The sequence below is a fragment of the Sinohyriopsis cumingii genome, chromosome 5, assembly GCF_028554795.1.
Source record: "Sinohyriopsis cumingii isolate HCF-2022 chromosome 5, ASM2855479v2, whole genome shotgun sequence".
Taxonomy (NCBI): Eukaryota; Metazoa; Mollusca; class Bivalvia; order Unionida; family Unionidae; genus Sinohyriopsis; species Sinohyriopsis cumingii.
In genome coordinates this window covers 115,186,100-115,212,841 of record NC_142965.1, presented here as the reverse complement: position 1 = coordinate 115,212,841, position 26,742 = coordinate 115,186,100, and the positions used below count along the sequence as shown (strand labels likewise).

The 26,742-nt window shown below is 34.9% G+C and overlaps 1 protein-coding gene across 2 annotated transcripts in view; it reads left to right on the top strand.

The window, feature by feature from the left end:
- The first annotated feature begins 9,312 nt into the window (after positions 1–9,312).
- Positions 9,313–26,742, top strand: part of LOC149800024 (interferon-induced very large GTPase 1-like) — a 35,715-nt gene continuing 18,285 nt past the window's right edge. The window contains exons 1-2 of one of the 2 annotated variants that reach the window (XR_016421304.1): positions 9,313–9,474; positions 21,675–23,068. The gene's annotated coding sequence lies outside the window, so the exon portion shown is untranslated. Of the gene's footprint in view, positions 9,475–21,674; positions 23,069–26,742 lie in introns of those variants that run through there. The other variant, XM_089959544.1, reaches the window with a different exon arrangement.

Here is a 26,742-nt window from a genome sequence, read left to right as displayed (position 1 = left end):
GAGGTTTTACACTCAAGTTAAGATGGGAGTATCAGATTAGGACTTTATGGTATAATTAATGGCTTTATTCCGTGTGTATTGAAATACATGTTTGCAATTTATTTTTTGTTGTTGCTTACACCAAAGTATAAAAGGCTACAAAAACAGAGATCGGATTAGGAGGGCTGCTTGAGTTAGGTGGCAATACTCATCTCCAGGTAATTACATTACCTGGGTTATACACTGGGTCAGTACTGTTGTCTATTGAGTTTGAAAAAATATACGTCCAACGTATCATTTATCGATTAATCTAAAACTAAAAACTGCAATGATACGCGACTTCCTCTTTTCTTAGAAATTCTAAATTAAAATATAACGAAGTTGCGGCTAGTTTGCTGATTAAAACCTATATACATTAAGAAGGATCTTATGTCACCTGTTTAGGCTCAAACAAACAGTAACACAAGAAAGAGTGTAAACAACAAGCTTTTAAAAATGCAATATTTTATTTCCCTGGAAAAAAATCTGTAAAAATGAAAAAATATGAACTTACGGTTTTATAGAATCAAATCCAAAAATGATCCAAAAATAATCCGAGAATAAAATTTTAGTAGTCTTAATAACAAAATGTTCTACTGATTTCACCTTCGAATCCGGACAAAGAATCCAAGATGGAAGACAATGATACATTATGTAGTGTTGAAGTCCTCAGTCTTTGTAGAAATAAAAATTATCACCCCGGTTTCTGATAGCTGAATTAGTTTATATAAAAATCTATCCTTGTTCCACAATATTACATGAGGACACGTATTTTCCAGAACAAAAAAAACCACACAAAAACATAATTAATCCATTTGACTCCAAGTAATTTGAAACTACTCCAAACCAAGTAATTTGAAATAACTCCAAGCAGCACAACATATAATTAAGAATTTAACAGCCCAAGTTCTACTGATTAATTCTCCAAAACATGTGTTATATGGGGTTTCTAAAACCTAAATAAGGGTCACGTGATCATCTTCTAGAATGTTATAGAAGCAATTACTTGCTACAGCTCACGTTTACCCAGTGTGATCCTTACAAATACAAATCATTTTTACTCTAAGAAATAAGAAATAAAAAGAATTGTTTATATCTTAAAGACAAGGCCCAGTCATGGCCTTGGAAACAACCAATCATTCTAAAGTAAAATAGAACTTGTTTACGAAGGTTCTACAAATTCTGAAATAAGGTCAGGATTTAGATCAATATTTGGTGTTTATAAAATAACATTTAAGGTCAAACTATTTTCAAAAAGTATCATCGCTTGTTAATAAATTTACATTGCAAAATCATGTAATGAAACAAAAAACTGACAAACAATGAAATTGAAATAAATATATATTAATTCAGATATAATTAAATCAAATATACATAACAAGGAACATAGCAATTTCATCTCGCATATCTGATTAGTTTCGTTAGATCCATAGTTACAACTCCATTGAAGCTTATCTTTAATAATAAACACCAGGAACAAAGTTAAGACGATGACTGATACGCTGATACAGATAATAAAAGTCATTACCCAAATTTTGTTGACTCACCCTTCACTAAGCTTCCCATAATTATCCATTGACTGCAACTTCATTAATTCCTCTAATGCATAAACTAAATTATTGTTTGGTACATTGCCAACTTTGTCAATAATTATAATTTTCTCCAAAGGTTCCTAAGAATTCCCATATTACGTATGTGAACATAATATTCCCTGCTATACGAAGACTTAAAATGAACAGATATCTCCAAGAATGTATTGAGTATTGGTAACGATATGTGAATCTTTTATGAGCTATCATTTAAAAACTGAAGGAGATTTCTGGCATGACGATGATTGGTATTTAATTTCGGTGAATATTTATTTGTAAGAATGGCGCCATATGCTGTTAGCAGAAAGGGAGACTAACCTTCCAGATTCAAATCTTTAGAAAAAAAAACGTATTTCAATTTAACGAGTACATTTCTTTGAACAATAATGCATTTTAATCCTAGTCACTCAAGTGATTACCGATACAAAACTCTGAAGAATTTAAAGAACCCCACAGTTGTCAAAAGCAAAAATGAATGTACATACAGTAATGCTCCATATAGGTTTCAAATGCATCTTTTGGTAGTTGTATTTAAAAATATTCATTGTGGCATGTTGCTGTTGTTGTATTAATGTGCTTAATTCCATGGATATTAGTAAATGTCTTTTTTTTAGATACTTTTATTTTATTCCAATGCCCTTGAAATTGTTTTTGGTAAAAGTAGTTATTGACAAACTATATGAAATATTAATAATAATAATAATAATAATAATAATAATAATGATGATAAAAATAATAATAGCTTCCTGGCTGATTGAAGGATAGAGGAAACTTAGAGATAAAACTTGTTCACGTCATGCATTTTACATTGTAACAAGGTAACCGGGTGGGAATTTCGGATTAAGAACATAACACTTTTGACGATGATATAAATACAATGTTTAATAATGAATGAATGACTTGAATGAACGAGTATATATAAATATGTGCGTGCATATATAATCAAATATTGGATTAATTAACATAAGAAAGCACAGACTTGATCATGGAAAATACAAATAAAATACTTTACAAAATACAAAGGCAAAAGGTGAATGGATCACAGTGATTTCACAATGAAAAAGTGGATATAGTTTACTCAGCTAGTAAACAATGTAGAATTTTACTCATGTTAGTAAAATGAATTCACTCAGATAGTGAAAGTATGCATACAAAAATTGACAGAAATACAACTTATCTTTACAGCCCCGAAATATGCAATGGGTTTTACGATCCCCAAAATTAGTCCACGGCTAACAGATTACATGTAAAGAGATACACTGTGTCATTAGTACACTTTATTTCAGCTCCACGGCTGCTACAATTCAGCTTCACAGCTGCTACTGTTAATTCCCGTGGTTGGTTTTACAGCTTGCACCACGTTGACCCCGACCACTCCTGTAACTTCGAACACTCGGGCCACTCCGATCAGTCTAACTACTCCGACCACACTGTCCCCTCCAGTCACTCTAGACCCTCTGAACCCTCCAGACATTCTGGACATTAGACAGATACCTCTACAGCTGAAGATGTGCAAGTCCTTAAAGCAGGATGCTGGCTGACAATATTATCCGTGTTGTAAAGAGATTTACGTACGGTGAGGTATTCATACAAATACATGTCTATGCATTGTAGGCAATCGGTTCGTCCCATCAAAAGAACTTCGCACGTGCAGCATAGGATGAACCATACTCATTATTTCGAAATACGACACAAAATACATAAATCACCACCGGGTATCGTTGTACACAAAAATAGGAGTACATGTATTTAATAAATAAAATAATTTATAGAATTCCGTGAGAAACAGCATTACCAGACATACAACTTCCGAACTTGAGCGCAAAATGATATGTGTCTAAATATAGACTCACATCATCCCTACCTACTGGTCGTGATCGAGCAAATTACTTTAAAAGAATATCCTAACGAGCAAATTACTATAAAAGAATAACCTAACGAGGCTATTTAATGCACGGTTTTGTGATGATATAATGTAAAACTGCGATCATGTTAAACATTAAGTTGTTTACTTTTAATGACACTGTAAATATACAATATTACAGTAATATTGTCATTTTACTTTAATTCTCTCTAACATCTTTACAACTGAGGTCAATTCTGTGGAATCGAAGGATACATGAAGATGGCTAGAAATAAGAGAAATATGTGTGGTATTACTTCACTAGCCAATTATCCATTAGTGTAGACAACAGATCAGAGGTAAGCTTGATTCGTGTCAGGAGTATGTGTGGTAGGGAAAGGGTTGTGTTTGCTTCGTTTTTCCTGGTCTTTATATTATGCGTAGGAAACTGAATGTAAGCGCCTTTCTCAAGGATAAACTGTGGCAGCCAGCAGCAGTATCAAACCCGCTACTAAGTAAGCTACCGAGGCCCACTTTACGTTTGGCAACACCAAATCGTGTTTTGACCAGCTGTCGTTGTCTCTTGATTCCCACTAGTGCTTTTGGCCAGTCTTTGCTACCTGGACTGTGTCAAATATCTATCTTTTTCACCAATTAAGCACTAGTTTATCTGAACAGCGTCAGCTATCCGGCCAGTATCTGTCAATGACTTTTATCTGCAAATAAACACTAGTATATTTCGGCAGGGTCAGTTATCTGGTCATTATCAGTTAATGACTTGTATCTCTAATTAACCACTAGTATATTCGCCAGAGTAAGTTATCTGGCCAACGTCAGTTATCTGGCCAGTATCAGTTAATTACCTTTATCTCTAATAAATCACTAGTATATTTCGCCAGAGTCCGCTGTCTGGAGACCGTTATCAAATTGCCTTTATCTATTATCACCAACAATATATTTAGCCAGTGTCAGTTATTTGGTCAATATCATATGTATGTTTTTATCTCTGAATAACCACTAGTGTATTTGGCCAAAAGCCAGTCACAGGATATTTCCTCCATTTTTCGTCACGTGGTCTCAAGTAAATGTGTCGGAATGGCAAATAGAGCCGTGCGTCCTTATCAGACCTAATAGTATTAATTACTGTATATTAATGAAGGAGATCAACATTATTTGCACAATGCGAACTAAGTTATAGATGGTGTTAATAAAGCGAGATAAAATCAAATCATAGAAAATGTGGTACATCAAAGTTATTAGTCTAGGTTCTTTCCGGTTATAGACCAAGCGTTGTATAGTCCTTTGTTCATACTGCCTTTTATTTTGATTTCGTTCATTCTGCATTTTGTATCCATTCTGATTTCCATCTGAGATTATTCTGAATTCAGCTTGCAATGTATTTTCGCTTAGCTGTCAAAATAACCGTTTCGTGCACACTACTGCTAAATTTAAGACTCAATTTGTACACCCCATTTAACTCATTAACCCCGCGTGCCACGTTTACGCGTCATGAGTTTATACCTTACTGCCAATCTCTTTAAAGTCAACATCATTATTATAACCAATCACGGTTGCATTACAGAACAGAAGACAGATGTAGCTCTACAAATATACCAAATAATGTGGATCTTCGACTTATATTACACAATACAATGGGAGAAGCTAAATTTTGAGGACAGAAATTTTTAGGACAACAAATAGGCTTAAGAACTGGAGTTTTGTGTCTGGAATAGATACGGTTTGGCTCAGTTTTAAAGCAGATCGGTCTGAACTGCATAGGTGAACCTTTTCTAACAGTTGCACGTTGGTCGAAACACGTTTGAGATTGAATAAAATGTGGGCAAGATGAAGCATGATGACGGTACAATACGCAAAACAGCCCAACTTTTGCCCTTCTGCAAATAACCGTTAGCAATATGGTCAACCGAAAACATCAGTTATAAGCCTAAGCATCCAACTACACGTACAACTGTGTTGCACTATGTCCCACCCAGTCACATAATCCTGACACCAGGCCGACCAGTCCACAACCTAACCTCTTGATGCTGAACGCCTAGCGAGGCAGCTATTAGAACCATTTTTAAAAGTTTTTGGTATGATTCGGCCAGTATTGGAACCTGTCGCATCCGAGGTATATCTCAGTCAGTGTTCGAATACGCGGCCTCACGCACCCGAGTCGGAAGCTCTAACCACTAGGCTACCAAAAGTCTTGAGAATTTTGATGGATCTTACAAATGACGATGTTGCCTGTCTTGGGAATTTGATGCATGAAGAAGATGGATGTTCATTCAATTATACATAGTTGGCCTTGTGATTTGTGTTATGAAAACTTTCAAGAAGTAGTTGAGAAGTTACATTCAACCATCTTTGTTTTTATATTTTTCAGATAAGACGTGTGACCATGTGTAAACGCCGCCATATATATATGAGCCACCACTTAAACAATGTCCTAATTTCAATACCACCTTAACGCAAACAAATTTTAAACAATACTCATGTCTTAAGAGATTTTATTTTTCTGATTGCATTTATTTAGGTTTATGTATGACTATTTGCTTTGTGAATGCAACTCATCCGTATTGTACCATTTTCGATAATCTTACCCATATTTGAAAATCATGTTAACACCCTCAGCATTTACCATTTTAGATTTTGCCCCTTTTGTTCATGCATATATTGTAAAAGACCCTGATTTATGCATCCATGCTTTTAATATTTGTAACTTGTAATGTCTAGTAATGCATACCTTTCTTAATAATTGTCAACAACGTGTATATGTTAGTTTAAATACGCTTGTAACATTGTATGTCGAAATTGTGTGTGTGTGTGTGTGTGTGTGTTGCACGCTTTGTCTTTCATGTTTGTGCAGATTTTATTTATCTTTTAGGGAACACTAATTTTATATACTGTCTCTCAATAAAATATTTCTTAAAATCAGAAGACTTAAAGCAGTTTTTCTTTATGAAGGACACGTCACAAGTATGAGGATACTATAATAGATCGTCTATGTAACTGTGTTATCGTAAACAGTGAATGTATAAAATACAAATTGATGACTCATTATCTTCCCGGTATTTACAAATTATTTATGTACATTGCAGTTCGTCAAACTTCCCATTGCTCTTTGACCATATCACATCATATGTTACACATCTCTTTGCCCGTTGACCAGGAGAGTTTTACCATTTCTTAAACAACATCCATCTGCCTGTTGACCAGGGCAATTTGATACCATATATCCAACTTCACGTTAAAAGAAAACAATTTGATATCATATTTTCAACCAAACATGTAATTGTCCATTGACCAGAGTAATTTGATACCATATTTTTTGCAACATCTCATTGCTCGTTGATCTGGACAGTTTTACACAATCTTGTACACAAAGTTCCGTCTCATGCAGTGCACATAATGATTTACATGACACGTACATTTTTGTGTAGTGATTCTAATCATATTAGAAACACATTATGCCTTTATTTTAGATAATATAAGAGCAATAAAATGAATTAAAAGTACAAAGAAATTCTGAAGTTTATTTGCCTGTAAGTAAGATTTTAGATTTTAAAAAATGATCTCACAAACATTTTTTTAAACATATTCCAATACAATATGCCTACACCCTGCTTGTATAATGTTATCTATATTTGATTTAATTATATCTGTTTTAATATATATTTATTTCAATTTAATTGTTTTGTCAGTTTTAATTTTGTTATTTGAAATCATTAGCACATTTTGTTTAAGGACTTCAAAAATTGTATTCGTGGATTATTTTTGGATTTGATTCTTAAAACCGTAAGTTCATATTTTTTCATTTTTACAGAATTTTTCCAGGGAAATAAATTGTTATAGTTTTCAAAGCTTGTTGTTTTCACTCTTTCTTGTGTTGTTGTTTATTCGTGCCTGAATACGTAACATAAGAATACTAGCAAACATATATCGAAACTAACATAACTTATTAATGTTTGCCCCTCTTCCTGGAATATACGAAACTATGGAGTGGAATCTGAATCATGATCAATATCACGGACATGCCGACAATGCAACTTACTGTCAAATTACCTTTTCGTGGAAATATTAGAAATTTACTTCACAGAAATATTTGTGTAAACATTGTCATACACTTTAATTCGGCGAAAAGGAATCCCAGTCTGTAATTAAAGTTTTCACCAGACGAAAACATCTGCTGAAAGACAAATATGGTTAATGTTGGGATATTTTCCCGCCAAGCATATTTGGTTACAGTTACTCAAAGTATCGATATAAAATAAAATATAACAATATTAACAAAATCAGATTTCATAGTTTAAACGTTAAATGGTTGTACATTCTTCGGAAATAACTGAATTTCACAAAATACATGCCGATACATATAAAATAATACATATAAAATAATACATAACATAATCTGACAGGTGTATTCTTGTTGTTATCTATAAAACGAATCATAAATCAATTGAAAAAATCATGTCTTGAATTATAAAAGCGTGGGCTTTATATGGGATATACTTGCTCACCTCACTCCAGCTGTTTTTTGTGTATAAGTGGAGCACTTTTACTAACCCGTGCATATGATCCACCTACCGAATTTCTTGATAAATTCAGAAAAGACTCAAGCAATATCAAATTCTTTCATACAATGCCAAGTGACTGGCTAATGCAATTACATATTGTACAGTTTCCGAATATCGTCTCACATGCAGGGGCTTTATTGGATGCCCAAACATCTTGCGTTTATTAGATGGTGAAAATTGACAGTTTATTAAGGGAGGTTAATGTTGAGGTCTTATAACATGCTCTGTTTACGAGCTACGTCCCTTGCAAATGTCTTTCCTGCTTGAATAGAAACGCTAAAGTAAAAACAATTGGAGGAAGAAATACGACTTTTGTGGAGGATCAAATGACAGAAACTACGAAAACGAAAACAGCGAGATTTTTTGAAGCATTCAATAGATTGCTGGAAGAAAATGCTGATAATTGAAAACAGAAAAATTAGTTAAATATATACTCAGGATGTATTTTATTAGTCCACCGTCCACGTAGATTGAACCCAAAACCACCAAGTGTATAAATAAAAAGCATCAAGGATGTAAATAAATGCACAAAACCTACTCATTGTTTTCACTGATTCATAACTCGATTATCACGAAGGAGTTCCTAGCGTTGTCATCTTATTCACGTTTCGAACGTAACGGAATTTCAAAACTAACTTTGCATTGATATATGCGCAGGCGAGTTGTGTTAGTTCATAGTGTTTCTAGACCAACGGATACCTGCGCAAAGTTTCCTGACGTTGAGGTGTTAAGGCGTATATCCCCATAACTTTTTTATTTCAATTTCTTTGTGTATAATAGAATTTGAAATTGCATTGATGGAATGCAGACGATACAGAGTTTCATTTTTATGAATGTGTTAACCTTGCTTCCACCCCAAAAACCCACGACTGAAAATGGACTCTTCCAGCAACCAGAATATAACAGTAACTTGGCTCTTCATTTACATTGATAACTTCTGACTGGTTTGAAATGCAAAAATGATGACAATATTAAGGACGGGTTGATGAAAATCGAGTTAGAAATAACAAATGAATGAATGAAATAAGTATGTTTTGGGCACCTTTGATATCCTTGATGCTTTTAACATTTGTAATTGGACGGAGGGTACATGCGGTTCTGGGGGTGGGGGTAGTATGCGGAAGCTGTAGATGACATTCTGCGTACATTCGTGGCACGTTTGCAAAGCTTCCAGCTAAAGTCATGCATAAGGGGGCGCTCACCAGTTATTACGTACTTTTGAGAGAGTGACGTATGCAAGGTGAAGTTTTTTGCAATTGAAACATGCACATACCTCTGTGTTACTTTGATATAGTGTGGCTGACATTTCTTACGATATTGTACTTATAGTGCACTACAAAGACGGTTAGCGTTTTGTACACTGAACATGAACTCTCAGGCATTCACGTTCTGGGTTATGGAAATTAACGTGGAATAAGAACTAAGCGAAATGACGAACCAGCGAGAGGTAAGTTGATGTATGTCACTGTTCTGCTTAATTAACATTTCTAAAAACTTTTAAAAATTTCTCTCTGTCTCTCTGTCTCTGTCTCTCTGTCTCTCTCTGTCTCTGTCTGTCTGTCTATCTGTCTGTCTGTCTCTCTCTCTCTCTCTTCCTTAGGACGGTTTCACCAAACATTACCATAATTCATAGGTCCAGCGACATCGTCGATTGACTTAATAGAACAAAATCCCAACGCTCGTGGATTTTCGCCCGTATCCAGTTGCGATAATCCACAGAGAGAGAGAGAGAGAGAGAGAGAGAGAGAGAGAGAGAGAGGGGATGGGGTGGGTTTGGGTTGGAGGGTTAAAAACAACAATATCAGCGCATTAAATACGTTATTACAGTATGTGTTCCTCGTAAACGACACATTCAACTTATCCTGTTGACAGGATGTTGGAACTATGTATCATTGATATTATGAATACACGGAACGTATAAAAATATGGTTACGACGAATCATATTCTTTTAGGTTACTTGGGGGGCCCCAAGTGGCCGAGTGGTCTAAAGCGCTCTCCGTTAGGGATCACTGCCATCTCACCTCTGTCTGCGCCTTTTCGAGTCTCGGATTCAGCCAGTGTGGGTATGTGAGAAAGCTTGCCGGTAGCTTCTCGTGGGTCGATGGTTTTTTCCAGGGTTTTCCCGGGTTCTTCCTCCACCATTAATACTGGCCGCCATGTATAGCATATCGTGTGCTGAAAAATGGCGTTAAACTCCACAATAACAACAACAACAACAAAGTAGGTTACTTGGTGCAAGTTCAGTTTTAATGTTTTCGTCCAGCGCAATTCGTTCTTCTCTCTCACACCAGATGTTTTAATATTATTTCCCTTACGCACAAGAGGAATAGGGGAACGGAAAAAAGAAAGGATTCCAGAGAAATTGTGTCCCATTTAAATTTCTTTTAGAAAACAGGTACTATTAATACTTGTTATCATTATTTTCTTAAATATAGCATGGCATTTAAAGTGTTGGTATAAAGGAAATTTATATACCAATACCGTTGTTATATCAAATTGTGATCCGCCCATGGCGCAATAATACGAACGTATATAAACATTCTTTCAACTGCAGGCCTATAGATCAATGACGTATTTTTACTCGTTCATTAATCATAAATGACATATATATGAAATGTAACGGACTAATTCTTTTTATGAGTGAATAATGTCTAGATGTTTCTCACTTTAATCTTCAAATTCGACTTAGTATTGTAGATTACCGGTGAAGAACTGCCATGTTGGAGGACGTTGCGAACAATAGACAACTTGACGCACGTCTCGCGGGATCCACCTCGCATTTAACGATTGATAAAAAACTAAGTGCGTCAATCATTTTTCAATGAAAATGCTTTAGTTCTGATCATGCCTACAAATCGTGACAGTTAATATGAGACCACCCACTCTCACCATCATATGACCCCTGCTTCAATTTATGAGTTAATTCGGTTATCTTTCTATTATAATATGGATGTTACTCAGACAGGACAAATAATTCCGACTATGAATAAATGTATGCATCTAGGTGATGGCAGTAATGCAAAATTTCTTTTTCCCTGAATACAGGTCTATCTAATCTTTCTGTAATGTCATTATTATTATTTTTTAATTTCTATTATATGCAAATTAGACTGAAATTGAATTTATATTGAAAAAAGTTTTTAATGCATATTAGCTAATCAGAGTTTTATATACAATGAAATATACATTTTTAATTAATACGAAAGTGAAGTAATGACAAACATATATTTTACAATATGCTATACAAATTGGTATTTTTCATTCACACAGTGTAATTGGAAATGCAATAGTTTCAATTAAAATCAACACTGACCTTAGCTTCATGATAAGAATAATTAAGATTTCTAATCTATGTTAATTACTACAAGCATTTTAACAAATAAACGACCTGGAGAATACAGATAAAGAAAAACAAGAATGTACAAGTAATTACACTAAGCACACACACACACATACACACACACACAAACAAAAAAAAAACGTGAGTATAGTTTAATGAATTGAAATAGTAAAAACAAAAATGTAAAAATGTAAAATTTTAATCTAATGTAGTAGTTGAATTAGTCATCTTAAAGAAGCGCACATTTTTCTCAAATGCTTACTAATATCATGGTATGATTATGGTACATATTTCAATACTTCTCTGTGGAATTTCAAGACCTACGAACACAATTGCTAACATTTCTTATAGTCTTCTAAGATGTTCTTGAAAGTAGATCTATAATTGTGCCATATTTGGATGTCTCCTGTAATATTCAGGCACATAGTTTTCTATACATTCCATAAAATACTGACATTCGACTATATTAAAAATTATGTTCCATCACATAAATTATATTATCTGTTTCTATACGATACCGCTTTCGGCTTGGCCCATCTACTGATTTCAACATGGAGTCTATGACATAGATCTCACAATTTAGTTACTGCTATTCTAAGGATGCTCTTTATATGAAAGGCCCCTCTATTACAAACTAGAATTCTAAATTTCAACAACATAATTTTCAATCATTTCATACTAATTGTAGGAAAACATCAACATTAGCATCACCATGTAACCATACACGCGGAGTTACCATCACCTTGTTGTAACTATGCAGGCCGAATGACTAATACCTTGTTGTAACTATGCAGGCCGAATTACCATAATTTTGTTTTAACCATACACGCGGAGTTACCATCACCTTGTTGTAACTATGCAGGCCGAATGACTAATACCTTGTTGTAACTATGCAGGCCGAATTACCATAATTTTGTTGTAACCATACATGCCGAATTACCATCACCTTGATGTAACATACATGCCGAATTACCATCACCTTGTTGTAACCATACAAGCCGAAACCAAGTGTTACTACCCATGAAACATTTTGGGGGTTTATTTTGTGTTCTGCATACAAAATGTCATATACATGGTTTTATATTTTCTTTTGCATGCAATTACAATCTTTACCTAATATATAACACTCCTCATGAGTGTAAGTATTCGGAAAAGAACACTCCCCAATTCATTATATTAAAATATATTTCTGTATTGGTTGCTTATAACCTAAAACAACTGTGGAAAAGCAAAACAAATTAACTCTTTCAGAAACAGAGATTTGTATAAATACCCAGACTCCTACACCATATTACAGAACATGAGTAAAAAATATTCAAATAAACTGGATAAAATATTTGGCAATAACGCATTGCTTTTCCTGCCATACTCTTTTCAGTCGTTGAAGTACTTGTACAATAACTTCATAGGAATGAGTATTATCATATGTAACTTATTACTCACATAATTTTAATTATATTGAGTAATTTGCCTCGAATGTAATTATGAAAAACCTTAAAACATTACAATTTCTTTACAATATAATCAGATGCCTTTTTAAAATCCATAACATTTAGGATAATTAATTAGATGTGTTATTAATCAATGAAATGTGAATATATTATATATATTAGAATTATATGACATGATTCCGGCTTGAGCCTCACTATGGAGTTTTCAGACCCCTAATTTAATTTATTTCTCAAACCACTGGTAAAATGTTTCCCTATAACTGTAGGTTAAATAGTCACCATTCGGTCCCTTTTAATGTAAGGGCATTATATAAAGCATAAAGTTTCGTCTACAATTGTGGTATACATATGTATGAAAATAACGTGAACTATAGACAAGGTAACAGAAACCAACTCTGATGAACCAGATGAAATAATGCCATTTAATATTTAATCGAGACCAGCACTTTTCTCGGGCATTGTTCACTTAATTTTTTTCAGATAATTCTCCACTAATTTTAACTCTATTAAATTTATTAAATAAAAATGTCCTATCCTCAGGCACATACTCATTGCAAATATTATAAACGAAAGATCATCGGGCTGATTTAATGACTTTCAAAAGTTTAGATATTCATCTGCAGTAAAGTTTAGAATGTTGAAAAAGGCACACGACTTTACCATTTTCCAACATACTTTGACGGTTTGATTTGGATCTTTAACAACATACGGATCTGCTTGTCTTTACAACTTTTTCAACAATATCTGATGGCGTGTTCGAACCTTGATTTTGATTTGCACATATTAATCATATTTTCTTCGATTGGGACACTGCTGTAATAGATATTGCTTCTTGAAAGCATTGTTTAGTTTCAGCAAGATAATAAGTTTACAATGTTTTTTTTTAAAAAGAAAATAATATCTTTTTATATTATTAACCCCGTAATAGGTTTACCACCGGGTCGGGGAACCATCCCAATGTCACCTTACAAGCAAACATTTCTGGTTATCAGATAATCTAGGAATAATAAATATAATCTACAGAAAAAGAAAACACACACACACACACACACACACACACACACACACGGAGGCACACACTCTAGCTGACATGGACTTTTGTATTTACCTTGGCAGTGTATTTTTCATTGTTCTTATGCATTGCAACCATTTGCTTAAAAAAATAGAAGGATTTTTCATATTGAATCTGCAAGCATAAATATAATATTTTGCCACAAATTCAGGAAATTACACAAACTGTCCAGTTGTTCACTTCCTGAGAATGTTTTTGTTTTGGACAAATTTACAATATTTGGGGTAAAAGTTGCAATACTTCAATAAAATGGTAACACTGTGAAGTAATACTGCAATCATAAAAGAGATGCTCAAAACTTTCATTTTCACTCTTACAGAAAGCACATTTGTTGTCATCTGATATGTTAATTCTTTTAAGAAAATCGTTAGTAACGATTATTCTATGGATTAGTTTAAAGTTAAAAGAGATCAACTTGGTATCCTTGTTACAGCATTTCGCCCGGCTATAAATCTCAGACCACTCCTCACTACTTATACTTTTATTAAATTTCAGTTTCTTGCTTGATCCATAACGGTGAGCGCTTTAGACCACTCGGCCACATCGGGGCCCCTAAAAGATCTTTGTAAATAACCTTGAGTGAATTTTGCTTTTGCAAGTTCATTATTTTATCCTCCTGCTTATCAAAATTATTATGTACTAAATGTTTTTTTTTTATTGCGTCCTTCCATGTGTTTGGAATTTTCGATATTAAGGAAACGAATTTAAAAAAACTCATCGCTTCTAGTTTTTTATTTTATTATTTCAAAAGGTATTAAATTACCGTGATCATCTACTAGATCATTCACAATTTAAAAACCGGCTTCTGTCCAGGATTTGTCTTGATAAAACATTTTAGGGAAGACAACATTTAAAATACTCACGGGAAGATACTCGTTAGGAATTTGTGGTTCCTCTATCCAATTAGATACTGCCAAAATTACATCTCTCCAAAAACTGTGTTTAATGAACTTACTAAATTCTTCCAATGTCCTTCTCCCTAAATTTAAATATCCTTTCTACTTCTGAGTATAGTTGTATTGACTAAGTTCTGCCACATTCCATTTTCCTTTTCCAGCAATCTTTTAACCCATCTTATCTTAATATACCTAATGAATGAAAATATGTGTATTGTATTTAGTCCTTCCTCGTTTTCTGGGGAAACTAGTATATCACGTTTTATTCTCTCTACTTTTCCACCCAATACAAACTTAAATAATGTGCTATTTATTTCTGCTTCAACTTTTGCTGATGGGTTTGGAAGTGCTGAAAAAAGATGAATGAATATGGTCAGAACAAGAGTTTTTACAACAATTACTTTACCAACTATTGACAGATGTCTTTGACTCCAGCTTGCCAGTATTCGTTTTGCCTTTGTTAGTTTCTTCATATAATTAATTTCCACCATGTATTGTAAATCTGAAGAACATTCTATGCAAAGAAGTGTAAAGTTAGAAGAGGACCAAATTTGGCCCATTTCGGGACACATTCTTTCATTAGCAAATTTCCTGTTTCCAATCCAAATAGCTTTTGTTTTTGTTATGTTACATTTAAGTCCAGATAATAGAAATAAAACTTGCAAGATATTCATAGTTGCTTCAAGAGAAAGTTGAGATCCATCGAGAAGAATAAAAGCGTCATCGGTATACTGACCTAATTTATATTCACTAGCGTCAAAGATTAGTCCCATACATCCACATTTTGCTTTAAAGCTATAGCTAAAATCTCAACCGCTACGATAAACAAATAAGGTGCAAGGGAATCTCCTTAACGACATCCTCTTTCAACTCTAAAAAAGCTGACATATGCCCATTATTTATAAGACAACGTTTAGAGTCATTACAAAACAGTTTAAACCACTTACAAACGGAATCATCAAAGTTAAAATATTGTAATTCTTCTTCCACAAAGATCCAGTCAATTGAGTGAAAGGCTTTAACAAAGCATATTAACAATAATGAACCATATCTGTTTTCATTCTCAAGTTGGTCCATGATATCGTATAATAGCCTGTGTCACGAAATTGTGTAGGAATTATATCAATATGTATATGTTGTCAAAAATGTACTCGGGTTTCGTTGCCGCGTACAGCGTCACCCGCTACATATATCAATGCAGAAGTACTTAACCGTGTCATATGTACTACACGGTTTAGTAATTATCATTTTAGCTGCCTTATGCCATGCCTTGTATATGGTTTGATGTGGAGTCACCAGCAGTAGAGCTGCTTTATACATGCCTGCCATGCCTTATACATCGTTTGCTGTGGAGTCACAGAACTGTGGGGTTTCGTGTGACGTATACGCTGTGTTATGGTGACGTTGGATCGGAAGAGTGGACTGGTTTTCTCGTCAGCTCCATCACATCACATCACATCAAATACAGTAAAGTTCAGACACGAACACAGACAGCATCGACTGCTCCTCCTCAACGAATAAGCTAAGGATCAAACCCTCATACCCAAACTGTAAAAGTAAATTATGCAATATAATGTTGTGAAAACAACTATTCGGTTCTTCTATGGATAATTAGCTAATTCTCTTGATTAAATGATGACGACAATTACGCAAACCACCAAAACTTTTGCCACTGCTCTCCATTAAAAACAAATTCACAGCACCTATATAATCACCTAATCTTCCATTATAAATTCATACATTTGTCATTTTGTCAAAAATCTAAAAGTATATATCCAATATCATTGACTTGACATTGTTATATTGAAACATGTGGAATGTTAAAATCACTAATGTAATCATCAGCTAAAGGTAAGTGGATTTTGGATCATCCTGGACAATATCTGGGACAATGTGCTTTCAAGCATTACAATGTCTACAAATGAAACAATAACAATTACTATTTGCATAGTCCTTTGTTTGAATAATGTGATCATGCACGCAGTGTATCATAGGTAAATCATGTCTTGACTTAATCCACTTGGTACTACGTAGAACCACCTCGCACTACATAGCGTAAATGCTTGTACAAATTAACATCGATTTATTGGTACAAATATTAACAAATTCGAAACCACTCCTAATTGACTGTCAGTATTATTGGATTAGCCTCCATAATTCCCGATCTGCCAGAATAAAGATTCGCAAACTTTCTTCAAAGTTAAACGAATTGAAATAAAAATGTTGATGTTTATATCTGATATTATTTACGTTTACGTTCCTATCAAAATGTTATTAGCTTGTTCAAAGCATTATGCAGATCTGGGAATTGCATATTTATTGTTGTAGATCTAGATAAATGTATGTGTATATGCCATAAAGCTAACCTCAAAAGTAATCGGCGTGTCATTTCTACGTGTTTATATGCATGAGATGTATTACCACCTTCCCTGATCCCATTACAAGGAAGAGCTTTGTTGCTGATCAAGCAGTGTACATCTGACATTCGTAGGTTTCTGACATCGGAACTACCTTTAATATTATTAATATTGGAGTTTGTAATATTTTTTTCACACTAGTCCTGTACAACATCAAGGCAGATTGGTCAAGGCAAATTGTGTATTCTTCTACCAATATTATTACTTAACCCAGTTGGAGCAATATTTTGCCGTGTTCGAATCAAACCTGTCATTCCTGATCTGTTTCATGTTTCCGAATTGGTGTTAAGACAACATCTTTACTTCTGCTATCTAGATTCAGTTTTGACTTGTATCATTCTATCAATTAGAATGTTCTTCCATCGGGCTCGCCGCAGTATCATCAGTTGCAGGTTATCAGGCTGTTGCCTATGGCTACGTCTGTTAATTTCACTGTCTCATGGTCTGGATAATCTAATCCACCAACCAAACTATGAGCCCGAATCGGACAGCAGGAGTCGGAATCAGAATGTATGTATTACGCAAAAGCAGGTTCACCAGCTATTTTTATTGCGACTTAAGTATGACAATTTGACTTGCATTTTGACCCATTTCTTCAACTGGCGCACTATACCATCATTGTTTTGGAACCTCGTACCAATAGAAAGCATTTCACAATACGCGGAGCTGGATACCCGACTAAAACACATTTCTGTTTTGAATTTTTTTGTGTACTTCGGCTAGACTGCGTCGTACTTCAAGAGTCCATTTTGGAAGTATCGGTACATACTGTATCTCATTGTCTTCACATTTCCCACTTGTCAAAGAATAAACTCTAACTCTATATAATACGTGACGGAATCAACAATGGACTTTATGCCAGGTTTAATATGGGCATGTGACTGAACGCAGTGGCGTCGCTAGGGGGGTGCGGGGGCGGGGGGGGGGGGGGGGTGCGGACCGCACCGGGTGACACCATCTGAGAGGGGTGACACAAAATGAAAAATTGCAAATTTTACAGAGCACACGCTGCTCGGTCTAGTCGGATTTCATAAGCGGATAACCGATCATAGTTAAAGACATGACTAGCAGGTACAGCAGTGCGCGTCGCTAGGGGGATGCGGGGGGTGCGGACTGCACCGGGTGACACCATCAGAGGGGGTGACACCAAAATGACATAACTAAGGATTCTGTATGGTCTGTTACGGAAGGAGGACCATGGGGGTGACACCATGAGCTACCGCACGGGGTGACACCAACCCGAGTGACGCCACTGACTGAACGACATTTTTGTTTGAGGAGTTCCATCGCGGGCCAATTAGGTCAGCTTGTTGTGTTTGTTAGATTTACTTGGCATTACCGTTATACAGGTGGTAAAGGCTGCGCTTTTTATAGTATTGAGATATTTTATTTTTGCTTCATCTCTTGTTGTTCTTTCTTTAGGAATAATATTGTGGATATAATATGGTGTAATTTTGTTTTGTAAACAGCGCAAAATATTATTCCAGTTAATGAGAGACAGCAATTTTCGAAAGGTGTCAGGCTCCTGGCAAACAATATTTAACTGTTATTTGTTGGCTGTTAACATAATTACGATATCCCTTTTTATATTTTCATTCCCTAACAGAAATGTACGCACATGGTCGAAATGAATCAGTCGGAAACATGTATTTTGTTTACCGTCGATTATACTGGTATAGAAAAAGAAATGTACAGACTAATAACTTTAAGAGAACATCAACTTGGGGCAATACGGTAATCTGAAGTTTTCCTAGTAGGGGTAGTGCCAACGACCATAGCCTATTAGTGCAGTGATTATTCTCCTGTTCTGCGGAAGGTGTGCAGGCAAGAATTATTCAGAGTAAATATATATACTGTTCTGATAAGTGATGTGAAATAATACATCAACATGAAACCAGTCATTCAGTTGTTAAAGTTAGATTTCGCTAATATAATGAACAGTCGGCTCTTTTGCCTCATTACTACTGACTCCAAGAAAAATATGTAAGTGCGATCATAGAAACGTTCGAGTCTTCTCGAACTTCAAAGGAGAATGATTATATTGTCCGAATCCTTGGTAAACATGTTAACATTAAAATTAGACGATAAATTACGATCATTATCACCGCTACGGTGAGGTAGTGGTTAAAGCATACGCCTCGGGTTCTGGAGGTCACAGGTTAGAACCCCGGCCTCTTCATTCAAAAAACCTATACAAATGGTACTCGCAGCTTTCTCGCTTAGCGCTCAGCATTAAGAGGGTAGTCTTAGGACTGGTCGGCCTGGTGTAAGGATAAGGTGACTGGATGGGACATCATTCAATGTGTTCTGCGACATGACAGTACTAGACATCGCTGCAGACATCGTATAGATACAACTGAACAATTGTTAAAAATATGTTAAAACTCCAAATCGCACACATACACACATGATCATTACCGTTTTTCCTTTATTTAATAGCTTGTTGCCATGAAATACTCGCGTTGTCTTGCTTTTGAAATCTATTAAGTTAATGTCCTAATCTTTGCCGCGTTTGCTCTATGATTTTCTTTCTCGCAGAAATTCCAGATTCCATTTTGATAAAGTATGTCTCTCTAAGGTCACATTCCAAGAGAAGTTACAAAGGGTGTTACAAATGTTTCAGCAATACTTTGACTTATTGAACAGAGAAAAAAACGATAATAATCAACGTCAGAAACGGAGAAAACAGCATAATAAAGAAACTGTTTGACATTTACCCACGTGCATATCATTTATTCTGATACATCCTTTTAGCTTAGTTTTACGTGTCAGAATACATTATTTTATATTCTAAACAGTGAATTACTTGATTTTGTAATTAACATAATATTGATATATCACTGTAGTGAAAAATTAACAATATTTTTTCACTACAGGAACTACTTTTTTTGGTCAGAACATACTTACCTCCCTGTGATTTTCTGTCCGTGAACTACTTTTTCCTTATGTACCTGTCATTGTCATTATTAATAATCCCTGTTTGTTATCTTTGAAACGTGAAGTTTGTTATTCTGGACATATCAGTTAATTCTTATCAATCTGATGTGGAACTAATTTTGTGCGCAGGTACACATAGCACAGTAGAACATGTACGGTAAACAGCTGACATTACGGTAAGAAATCTGCTAATTTACTGTTTCACAAACTTTAGTTAGCCAACTTATGTGAGCATAAAATAAAGAATATTTTCTTGAAACGAGTGAATAACGGATACATTTCATCTCGTGGGTGAAAAACTCTAGTATTTTCATTCGTGGCTCCGCCACTCGTGTAAATACTGAGTTTTTCATCCACTCGATGAAATATATCCGTTATTCACTCGTTTCAAGCAAATATCCTCTATTATGTTTTTTTAAAATATCAACTAATTGAAATTTTTATTATGACGCTCCATTTACTCTGTCTTTTAACCTTCAAAGTGAACGATTGTCTTGACAAAATCCATATAAATATGATAACAATGGCAATGAGCTGAACGTGTTTCTCTTTTGTTATTACACGATTATATTTTAATAATACTAATAACAATGACTCAGTACAGAGCTGTATACTTTAAAAGCTCCAAGCACATTACAATATTAGTCAATAGATAAAAAGGGCGTTTTCTAGTGAACAAATTGATCGTACCGTTCATTCGATAAACAACATATTGTTGGGATTTTTTGTTTCTTATACCTTCCAGAATATTCGATATAAAAGGTAAGAGAACAATTCTTGTGTCTAAGCAATAGATGTAATAGGCAGATGGGTCCTGAAGTGCCGACTCGTTTAACGTGATATAATCTACCAATCAATGCAATCTCACTTCCGATCCCATGGATTCAAGCCTCTCGCTCGACCAATGTGGGCATGTGATAAAGTCTGTCAGTATGTTATTGTGGGTCGGTGGTTTTCACTAGATATTACCCGGGTTCTTCTTCCACCTAATGTACTGGCCGTCATTCGCTGAAACATGGCGTTAAACCCCAAACTACAAAACTATAGGTATATCAATACCACCTCGCCGGTGGTATTTCCCGGTTTTAATGTGATTGTGTCTGAAGAATATTATTTAATAATCTTATTTTGACATCGACTAAAATCGAAATTGTATCAAAAGGTATAATGAATAATATTACATTTTGTATCTCCTATAGACATGTAATGCTGAAACTATTACAAAAAACTAATTTATGATTTTCACCTGCATGTTCTGAACGTATTATTGTTGCTGTTGTTGTTCTTGCTGTTTTTGTTGCTGTTGATGAAATTGTTCTTATTGTTGTTAGCCATTTTATATACAAACTCGAACGTTTATCTTAGTTTGTCTGATTACGACATTGATCGAGGATGCTTGCGTATATTATTGGGTACTACCACACAACTCAGTCAATACTATTAACTGCACCATTTTGTCTATATGGATCAAAGATAGGTTCTTCGGTGGCTATATGATGATCTGTTCATTTTAGATTCTTTGCCGTCTTTCAGCAATCAGAAATAAAGCCATCACAAAGATAGCTGCTAGATGTATGATGAAGCAAGGAGGGTCGACCAGCTCGGAAAAATATCTTGTGCGAATTGGCAAGCGGAACATTTCTGAGACACTAATGACTGTCCTAAGTGGGAATTAGAGAAACATATTCAACGCGTGAAACTGGAGATATACATCAACCTTCGGAAGCTAAGAACATTGTTTGAAGTCAAACCGACAATAGAAGGAAGACAAGATAAAACATTTTCTTAATAAAATAATCTTTATTTTTAACACATAGTTGTACACATAACTACAGCCTGACACCTGACACATGATCATACCCATCTGCAGACTTGACTATCTGCAATCACTCTTTCGCTTGGTTTCTCTTGGGAAGTTGATGACTATCAATGTGTTTTCCAGTATATTTAAAAAGTAATATTCCCAATCTTATAATCTTGCAGAAATCCTTTTGACAACAAAGTGGATCCAATATTTATATTTCTAAAGATACCCCAGGATGCATGTAGCGATACAATGCAAAATACGTAGACGATTTCGAAACGTGTAAAGAAACTATATTGTGATGATGGATGTAATGATGGCAACAGGGAACGGAAAAAGTCCTTTAGCATTTTTATTACGAAACTATCAAGTGAAAATCTAGTTAAATTTCCAATATATCGAGCTAAAATGTGTCCAAACATTAGCAGTCATTGCGAGAATCAACGTTGATACGAGTACGCTAACCTGGAAAGGACCAAAACAATAACTCTGCGAACTACTGAACCATCGCATTGATAATACGTTTTTGCAAGACCATGGAACTTGTGATGAATAATTGATCAAGCATCTCGAATCCAACAAACTCTTATGAGACATTTAATGTGGATTCATCAGCTATACAAGCATAATCGACCATCTCGGGAGAGATTCGAATCATTCATTATAGTAGCGTTTATAAAGATAGGACATATAATTACCGTCTTGCTCGACTTGGAGAAAGCTCACGACGCCACGTAGAAGTACTGTATGACGAATAATCTATTTAACCTAGGTTTTATGGGCCGCCTGCCTAACATTGCTTCTAATTTCAAAGTTATGGTAGTCAGGGCCTATTCTAAAAGCTATCCTTAGGAGTTGGGTATATCCCAGGGAATCATCTTGTCAGTCATCCTGTTCTAAATCAACATAATTAAATGCCATAATCCTTGTTGACTAATAATTTGCATTCTATTGAACATCAGCTACGAATGAGCATAAACCAGACTGAGAAATGGGCGGGAGGAGTATTCACATTTTTATATTTTCAGAACTAAATGTATTGATTTCTGTCGATTATATCGTGATCATGATGACCAAAAGCTGTATCCTGATGGATGTCTAATTCTTGGAGTGTGTGTGTATGTGTGTGTGTGTGTGTAATTTTGACTATATGTTAATTATTATTTCAAATATTAAATAACTCAATGGCAAAGGTTTAAAAAATCATTGACTTCGGATAAGATCGAAAGGCCTTGCTCCGGTTATACATGTCGTTGATTATGGCTTGATTGTGTACGAACCAGTTATAACATCTTACCGGCATATGCTAGATCCAATACATTGTCAGGGACTCGGGCTCCGTCTAGATGCGTTACGAGCTTTCCTTGCAGAAAATGTCTGTTGAGGCAAATAAAGCAATAACTTATATCATACGACCTAATCCGGCTCTTCAGTATGTTACCAAACCATCTTCTAATCCATCCGACCGCATATGTAAAGTAATGATTAGGACCAAATGACAAATCGATTCCGAGATGGTTGCTGGAATAAACTCCATTTTTCTCTGTAGAAATTACAGCCAAACCCAAAACAATGAGCTATGTTGAAATTTCATATTAAAGAGCTAAGTGATATTTTCGAATCCTTCGTTACGTTGATTCTCATGCAGAATCATAAATCAGACGACCGCTTAAGATCAAAATTATTACAAAATCATGATGTTCCCAAACTATCAAGGAAATGTATTATGTACTGTTGGCTGCCTAGAGACGTTGTTATAAAGGGTAAGGAAAGTATACAGTGCAGATAAAGCATCTAAAGCTGCCCAGCGATCGTCCACTACCGAATGTTAATTCCCTATACTGACTTCAAGCATTGTATAGATCAATACGTTCGACGTGGGTTTTTCTTTGAAGGGGGTTAATCAAATGAAATGAAAATTCGACTATCAAATTTATTTAAAACAAATTGCGTCCGTGCGTGCATGCGTACATAGTTTACGTTTGTTATTTACAGTCGATTCTTCTGATGTGCAGCAATTTGCGGAGATGCATTTTATTTTGCTTTTGATGGACAGGGTGGAGGTAAAGGGAGGGTGCATAATAACCGATTGTCGGAATATTCATTGTAATTTTCTTTGTTAACTATGCACCCAAACATTGTTTTATTATCGGACATCTATATGTTTTTAAAATGCTCTTTGGTATATTTTCTGTTCAGTATTAATCGTATTAGTATTCTTATTGTTTCTCTAGATCATCTCATTGGGTTCTAATGTAATAACAAGTCCTCTTTTATTTAAAAATTTATTCTTGGCCCTGTTAAATGATAATGATTATAATTGTTATTATTGTTGTTACCCTTAATATTGTTATTAATTTACTCGCTTCCTTTGACATCAAAGTTATATATATATATATATATATATATATATATATATATATATATATATATATATATATATACACACACATATATATATATATATATATATATATATATATATATATATATATATATATATATATATATACACACACACACACATATGCAGATATTTTCGGCAGTCTATATTACGATCAATAAATGTCACGGAATTGTGTAGGAGTTATATCAATATGTATATGTTGTCAAAAATGTACTCGGGTTTCGTTGCCGCGTACAGCATCACCCGAGGGTGGTATATTTTTTTCGGCTTAGTTATTTCGAAATCCTGAGCGAAACTCAGACCATGCTGCACGAAAAAATTGCCTGCAGCGCGGAAACTAAGTACCTAGCTGCTCATATCTGTCACAGCTAGTGTACTTATAGAGCAAATTCTCTATAACCAAATCACATTACGCCAAGTCTTGTCAGGAAGCTTTCCCCTTTACGGAAGCAAATCTCCAGCTGTAGAGCCGCCTAAATGCCATGCCTTGTATATGGTTTGATGTGGAGTCACCAGCTGTAGAGCTGCTTTATACATGCCTGCCATGCCCTGTACATCGTTTGATGTGGAGTCACAGAGCTCTGTGAGGTTTCCTGTGACGTATATGCTGTGTTCTGGTGACGTTGGATCGGAAGAGTGGACTGGTTTTCTCGGTGCGAGGGACCAGGGTTTCGCGACCAACGGATCTGTGATGTGAGGGATCCTTCAACAGACTGAGAGGAGCGGACCATGCGTGGGTGCTTCTCTGGCCATTTACTAGAGCGCGTGGAACCGGAGTTAACATCTTGGTCGTCAAATGGGCGCCACGATAGTTATAGTGTTCCATGTTATTTCCACAACTGCATTTATAATGTCATTCATTCCTATTATGTCGTTATATGAACGATCGATAGGTTCATCATTTCATTTATTCCTAGTGTTATGTCGTTATATGAACGATCGATAGGTTCATTCCATTCATTCCTGTTATGTCGTTATATGAACGATCGATAGGTTTATAATGTATTTCATTCCTGTTATGTCGTTATATGAACGATCGATAGGTTTATAATGTCATTCATTCCTGTTATGTCGTTATATGAATGATCGATAGGTTCATTTCATTCATTCCTGTTATGTCGTTATATGAACGATCGATAGGTTCATAATGTCATTCATTCCTATTATGTCGTTATATGAACAATCGATAGGTTCATAATGTCATTCATTCCTATTATGTCGTTATATGAACGATCGATAGGTTTATAATGTAATTAATTCCTATTGCTATGTCGTTATATGAACGATCGATTGGTTCATCATTTCATTCATTCCTATTCCTATTTCAATATCGGTTTACGATCGATAGGTTTATAATTACAAGTATTGCTATATCGTTATGTGACCGATCGATAGGTTCGTAATTTACACTGCTTTTCAATATCGTTTTATGAACGATACATTCATAATTACATTCTTTTCTAAATCGTTATTTGAACGTTACATTCAAGACTCTTTATACTGGGGTGTAGGTCACTTTTATTTTGTTGATCGGTGATAGGATTTCACGTTTGTTTTGAAATTCCATTCGTTAAATTAATGTTGAGATTTTCTCTCGTTGAGTTATTTGTTGATGATATTTCCATGTTAGGAACTTTATAATTTTTCCTTATCTTTTTGTTTATAATGGTGTCAGATTTGATTATATTTAAATTGCGTTTATAAATACACATCTTGTAAACGCAGTTTTTGGTGTCTTCCCTAATCCAGTCCCAACCCGGCTTCATCCTGTGACATAATGTAACTAGGGAAACAATCATCTCATTGTATTTATTATTTAAATTAGAGAGAACATTATGATTCACGCCCTTTATTCTCTTTCTTTCTATGGTTTGCTGCTATGAACTACAAACTCTGTCTTGCTCTGAGTAAACAAAAATAATGAACTCTAGCAACACTCTTTTAAGCCATTGTAGAGGCTCATTTTTACCATAAAAATTCTTGTTTTGTTTTCTTTTCAGAAATTTCTGATACCCGAACGAAATGATGCTGTTAACTTTTTATTTGAAGACAAGTTAGGAAAGATGCTATAAATGTTTTGGCAAACCATAGACTGGTTGTACATAAAGAGAATGATAATAAACAGTGAACGTTGAAAGAAAGGAAAAACAGTAAACTAAATAAACAGTTACAATATTTATCCACATGTATAACGTGCTCTCGGTTGCTTCATGTTTAGCTGGTGATCCGCATGTCAGAATACGTTTTTCACACTACATAGAACAAAATCATATCACAAGGGGAAGATGTCTCAGTTTGGAGCAAATGAAACGAATCCTGGGTGAATCTGGTTTGAAATCGAAATTTCATACAGTTCAAAAGTTGTGACATGAATGGTTTTTGCAAGTAGG